Below are 6,630 nucleotides of genomic sequence, written 5' to 3'. Positions count from 1 at the left end.
ACTATTTATATAGCGCCGACATCTTCCACAGTGCTGTATAGTGTGTGTATAGGAGTACTGTAGGGGGGGTCGGGGGAAAAAGAGTTGAACTTACCCGGGGCTCCTAATGGTTCCCTGCAGACATCCTGTGCCCGTTCAGCCCACTCACCGATGCTCCGGCCCCTCCTCCGGTTCACTTCTGGAATTTCCGTTTTTAAAGTCTGAAAACCACTGCGCCTGCACGGCCCCGCCCTCGCTCCCACTGACGTCACCAGAAGTGTGCTGCGCAGGCGCAGACTGTACTGGGCGTGCGCAATACACTACTGGTCACGTCAGTGGGAGCGGAACTTAAAATTTGGAAATTCCAGAAGTGAACTGTAGGCGGGCCCGGAGCATCGGTGAGTGGGCTGAACGGGCACAGGACGTCTGCGGGGGACCATTAGAAGCCCCAGGGACCTTCAACTTTTTTCCCCCACCCCCTACAGTACTCCTTTAACTGTGCCTCAGAGGGTTTCACAATCTAATCCTTTTTCATTGTAGTCTGGAGCCAATTTAGAGGGAAGCTTATGAACTTATCTGTAGGTTTTTGGGATGTGGGAGGAAAGCAGAGCGCTTAGAGGAAACCCACACAGACATGAGAACATACAAACACCATGCAGATAGTGCTCTGGCAGGAGTTTGAACCGGGGCCCAGTGCTGAAAGGCAAGAGTGCTAGCCACTACGCCAATCATGCTGCAGTGTTTTTTCCCATGTGCAATTTGCATTAAGGTTACTTTTAGGCCTGGGGTTTATTAGAAAGTGCAAAGCGCTATCGCAATCACTAGCGATTGGTGATAGCACTTTGCAAGTGATTTTGGGAGCGATTTCTGTGGTCCTACACAACGCATTGGAATTGAAATGCTCCCAAAATGCTGCATGTCCTGCGATTGCTAATCGCAACAGCTCTAGTGGAATCTGTCCCATCCATTTACATTAGCAGAATGTTTAGGGAAATCGCCAGCGATTGAAAGCGATCCCTAAACGCTCCAAAAAAAGGAGATCTAGTGGGTCCCAGGCCTCACAGTCGATCTATTGCGATGTGCAGTCATAGAAATAGGATTGCACAGCAACAGTGGTGAAAAGCCGCACATTTCCAATGCGATACAACACATATAGTGCAGCATACAGTCTATAGACTCATGCTGGCACCACACCCTGAACCGTCCATGTTGGCGGGTCAAGCGCTGCAGGCAGTGCATTGTTTTGTCGAGACTCGTCTCACCACACTGCAAACCTACCAGCATGCAATGCCCCATTGAAGTATAAGTGCATTGTCCTTTGATACAATTATATTGTCCGGTGCGGCGCAAAGGACATATACTGTAATGTAAGCGAAAGGGAATGCAGAAACATTACATCTGTTTTGGAAAAACACATCTGAAAAAATCAAGGGTGAAAAAAAAAAAGAATCACAGGAACCCAGAATATGACAGGCGGAGAATTTTGGAAAATCGCATTGGAATTTGCAAGGATATGCAAGTAAGGACTGGCTTTCTGATGACAGTCTATAGCTGAATTTGGGTGCCAGCTGCCAGGCGGTAAATGTCTATAGCAACCTGGAATTACACATACAGCCACTGCACTTAAAGGGGCACTATGGCGAAAAATTTTAAAATTTAAAGTATGTGCAAACATACAAATAAGAAGTATATTTTTTTCAGAGTAAAATGAGCCATAAATGACTGTTCTCCTATGTTGCTGACACTTACAGTAGGGAGTAGAAATCTGACAGAAGTGACAGATTTTGGACTAGTTCATCTCTTCATAGGGGATTCTCAGGGATTCATTTATTTTCAAAAGCACTTAGTGAATGACAGTTGCTCTGTCCAACTGCCAAAAAACTGTGTAGCGAGCAGGGAAGCTGGCCAGCATCATTGTTTAAAGAGAACCAGAGAGGAAGCACCCTCATGTATTTTATTACATTTATCAGTGGGAACATGACAGTAAACACCTACCCTGCTTTTAGTTTCATTGTTATCTGCTTAATTAGTCTAATAGCAACTGTGATAAGAATCCACCCACTATTCAGTCGAGGTTTGACCTGGAATCATTATAGCTGAGTCACTCTTCTGTGGAGTCTTTTCAAGCCCAAGCCTGCCACCTCCTGGCTCAGATTTCCTGCTTTGCATACTGAGAGCTGTGATGACATGTGAGGGGCTGCTCCTGCTGAGAGAGAAGCTCTGTGGCTGCAATATGATCCCTGTGTGCTCTGTGTGCACTAGATACTGATGATGACTGCAGTTTCATTCCTATGAGAGACACTTCCTACAGGCAGCTGTACATCATATCAAAATGAAAGCACATAGATGAAAGGCTGCATTTAGCCTAGACAGCAGCATAGTCTCATATAGCCTAGACAGCACATCCAGAACAACTCATAACCCGGAAGGAGAAGGGATATGAGCCGGCGGCCATATTTGATTTTTCCTGGAGCAATAATGGATAAAAAACACTAAAAAAGGCACACCAGAGCGGCAAAATTATCAGGTAGAGCATTTATTCTTTACAAGCTATCAACTGATATGTTTATTTTGTGTGAAACGTTCATCTCTGGCTCCCTTTAAAGAGAGTCTGAAGCGAGAATAAATCTCGCTTCAGATCTCATAGATAGCAGGGGCATGTGTGCCCCTGCTAAAACGCCACTATCCCGCGGCTTAACGGGGGTCCCTTACCCCCCAAATCCCCTTCGTGCAGCGGGGGATCTCTTCCGCATTGAGGCAGGGCTAACCGCCGCAGCCCTGCCTCACGCGCGTCAATCAGACGCGTACCTCCGCCTCTCCCCCGCCCCTCTCAGTCTTCCTTCACTGAGAGGGGCGGGGGAGAGGCGGCGATGCGCCGCTGATAGACGCGACTGGAGGCAGGGCTGCGGCCGTTAGCCCTACCCCCAGGAGGAGCAAAATCCACGACCAAGTTGGTCATGGATTTTGCAAGAGGGGATTTGGGGGTGAAGGGACCCCCGTTTAACCGCGGGATAGCGGCGTTTTAGCAGGGGCACACATGCCCCTGCTAACTATGAGCTCTGAAGCGAGATTTATTCTCGCTTCATAGTCTCTTTAAATCCTTTTTAGGGAATATCTTTATAAAGAATAAAAGCCTTGCTGAGAATCCCCTATGAAGAGCTGGACTAGTCTAAAACCTGTCACTTCTGTCAGATTTCTACTAACTACTGTAAGTGCCAGCAACATAGGAGAAAACAAATTTTTGGCTAATTTTCCTCTGGAAAAACATACTTCTTATTTGTTTATGTTTGTACATATTTAGAATTTTTCGCCATAGTGTCCCTTAAACCAATTATATAGAAAGGGGCAACAGGCGCATACATTTAAAAAAGCTGCAGCTAATTTGAGCACTGCAAAAAGTGAAAAAAAATTGGGTTGAAAGGGCACAGGAAATAGCGGTAGTGGAATATCAGTAAATCTCAGCCCTTCCTGTTCAGTAAGCCAACAGCTATTCAGTGAGGGCTGGAACCCTGTAAAGCACTTTTTTGAGCGTTCAGGGATCGCCTTAAATCGCTAGCGATTTCCCTAAACGCTCTGCCAATAAAAAAAGATGTGACAAATACCACAGTAGCAATTGCGATTAGCCAAATCACAATCACAGGACATGCAGAATTTTGGGAGCGTTTGCGCTTTATTGTAGAGTATTGAATCGCTGGCAAATCACTTATGAATCGCTACACATAGCGATGTGTGTGTGTGTTTTTAATGCAAAGTGTAAAAAAAATAATAATTTAAAAATGGCCAATCAGAATTGAATCGCAATTGCTGGCAAAATGCTTACACTTTTTAAAATCACTACTAAAATCGCAAGAAACGCTCATGAAAATGCTAATTCAAAACTCCAGCGATTGCGATTTACGACTTGTAGTGGGTTCCAGACCTAAAGAGACCTTGGGCAAGACTCCCTAACACTGCTACTGCCTACCGAGCGCACCCTAGTGGCTGAAGCTCAAGCGCTTTGAGTCCGCCAGGAGAAAAGCGCATTCATAACCTTAACCCACCCAGGTGGGCAACTAACCTAACCTTAAGTGGACCTGAACTCTTGCACAGGACTTAAAGAGAAACCGTGACCAATGATTGAACTTCATCCCAATCAGTAGCTGATACTCCCTTTCACATAAGAAATATTTTCCTTTTCACAAACAGATCATCAGGGGGCTCTGTATGGCAAGCATTAAAAATGTCACCATATGATGTCAGAATGTAAATCATGGAGAGGAAAGATTTTACAATGGGCAAACACTGACTAAATCATTTATACATAATTACCGTAAAAATTAAGTAATTTTGTTCATTACATTATTTTCACTGGAGTTCCTCTGTAAGGAAAACAGAGAAATGCATCCTGTATGTACTTAGAGAGTTGATTACCCCTTATTTGATCTCTCCCCTGTGTCACATGACTGCCACGGCAGAGATCACAGATATGCTCATTTGAAAGCACAGGATGTTAACAATATATCTGTTTCCATGAATCAGGAAGTAGAACAGTGCAGATTTATTTTAGGATTTGTATCAGCTGTAAAAAAGAAATGTTTTTTTGTTTAAGGGCCCGTTTCCACTTGTGCCACACGCGTCTGCAAGACGCGCGGCGGCACTTCCTGGTCTGCGGGGACGCAGACGAATCCCATCTGCAGTGCTATACACGGCTATGGGATTCGCAGCCTCTCGCACAACTGCGGATGGAAAAGCCGGCCGGCGGCGATTACTCCCTATGGCAGAGTTTCCCCGCGCGATTCGCCTGCGGGGAAACTTGGCGGATTCGTAGTAGTGGAAACGGGCCATAAAGTGTACCAGAGCTGAGGGATCCTAAGGATTTTATACTCACCCAGAGCTTCCTCCAGCTTCATAAGCACGTGTGAGTTCCTCGCTGTCCTCCCGCAGTCTGCCGTTCAGCCGCGATCAGCCCCAGTAATAGGCTCAGTCGGGATCAGTCTGGGCTTTACGCATTCGCAGTAGCCCAGACTGGAGCAACTAAGCCACTTACCAGGGCTGATTGCGGCTGAACGTGCGGTTCTTTAAAAGCACCCCCGACCGCGTGGCCAATAAATGTCTATGAGAAGGTTCATATCAGCGCTGGTCGTGCGCGGTGCGGCTAGCAAAGCCTGCGTGTTCCATTTTCGGGGCAATTCCTCCTCAATAGAAGGTATCGGAAAATCGGAAAACCTGTACAAAAATGTGCAATAAGGCGATTGCGCTCGCGTTTTTAAGAATAAATACATTGTTGGTCAAAGAGTTCACTTCCTGGCTTGCGTCAGGGAGTGAATTACAAAACCGCTCTGAAAAAAATGCTTAGAAAACTGCTAAGCACAAAAATAAATCGCCCACCCAAGCGCCGGGAATAAAAAAAAAAAAAATAAAACGTCAAAAACCGCCCAACGCAGACGGAACGCAATGTGAACAAGGCCTTAAGGTTATTATGCTGTTGTGCATCTATTAGAGCAGAGAACGTTCTGAGTTCAGGTCCGCTTTAACCTTCTGTGGGCGTCTAACCTTAGCCGCCCCAGCGAGCAAGTAACCTTAACCCCTTTTACCTTATTCCCCTCCCTCGGAGACCGTGAACCCGGAAAACAAAATTGGGTGCAAGCTATTAGTAGCCGCAGTTCCAGAAAAGGAACATTATGAAATGGGGCCCAAGGCAAGGTAGCAGCTTTGGCTCTCCTTAGTCTTTTTGGAAAGCTGAGGTGGGAGAGGAGTCCAAAAAGATGGCAGCCACTGCCTAGGATGCCTTGTGGATGATCCTGCACTGTGCAGATCGCATTGCGGGTGCTATTTAGCGGGTGCCCAAATTTGTCCATGTCCCTTTTAGCTGTTCCATAATAGGCCCAACAGTTCCTGATGCAGTCATGCAGAGCTTCTGAAGTGTACTGAATACTGTTTTTTTTTGGGGGGGGGGGGCGGCTTGGGGATATATTACCGTCAATTACCATGATACTAATACCGTAAAAAAAATCTATTTTTAAATCAATGTATTAATAATAAAAATAAAAAATACACTCTACAACGCAATTTAAACAATGCAGCTTCATTCCAGTCTAGATTCCTATTCACCCTCAAACAATCCAAGTACGGTATTAACGTTATGCACATTCGCATCTTATTCTTTTCCGCATAATTAGTACCAGACTCAGTTCGGACACACCGCACAGCTTTTTACACATGCGCAGTTATCTACCTGTGTAGCGATGACAGTCCGGATTGACGTTTGCGTTCCACATAGAGGAAGTGACGTCAGACAACAGGGCAGAAGGAAGAGTGAAGCATGTGGTTGGATTACTGAAGTATTGGTGAGTGAGCGATTTGCGGAATTTAATCAATAATAGATCTATGCGTGTTTTCTGAAATGATCTGGTTAACCAGTGAAGCTGAATAGTGACGAGAAAGTGAACAATGCTCTGTGTATTTGTAGAATCCTCAGGTTATCAGTGCTGCTGACAATGTGCATCATATACAGAAAGGTTTATGGTATTAGAATAATGAAGAACGTTTGCTCAAATCAAACATATAATTAGTACAGTGTTTTGCAGAGGTTACTGCTAGAAAGTCATTTATAGTGAATGTCATGCAAATATAAATGTCACATTCATTGGAGATGTAGTCTCTACATCTCTG

The 6,630-nt window shown here is 45.2% G+C and overlaps 1 protein-coding gene across 1 annotated transcript in view; it reads left to right on the top strand.

Annotated features, from left to right (window-relative positions):
* The first annotated feature begins 6,214 nt into the window (after positions 1–6,214).
* The window catches only part of RPAP1 (RNA polymerase II associated protein 1), a 101,840-nt gene continuing 101,424 nt past the window's right edge, over positions 6,215–6,630 (top strand). Inside the window, exon 1 of the mRNA XM_068254291.1 lies at positions 6,215–6,305. The gene's annotated coding sequence lies outside the window, so the exon portion shown is untranslated. The remainder of the gene's footprint in view (positions 6,306–6,630) is intronic.

The sequence above is a fragment of the Hyperolius riggenbachi genome, chromosome 9 (assembly GCF_040937935.1).
Source record: "Hyperolius riggenbachi isolate aHypRig1 chromosome 9, aHypRig1.pri, whole genome shotgun sequence".
Classification (NCBI taxonomy): domain Eukaryota; kingdom Metazoa; phylum Chordata; class Amphibia; order Anura; family Hyperoliidae; genus Hyperolius; species Hyperolius riggenbachi.
Note: the sequence above shows the minus strand (reverse complement) of the source record. Positions and strands in the feature narration are given on the sequence as shown.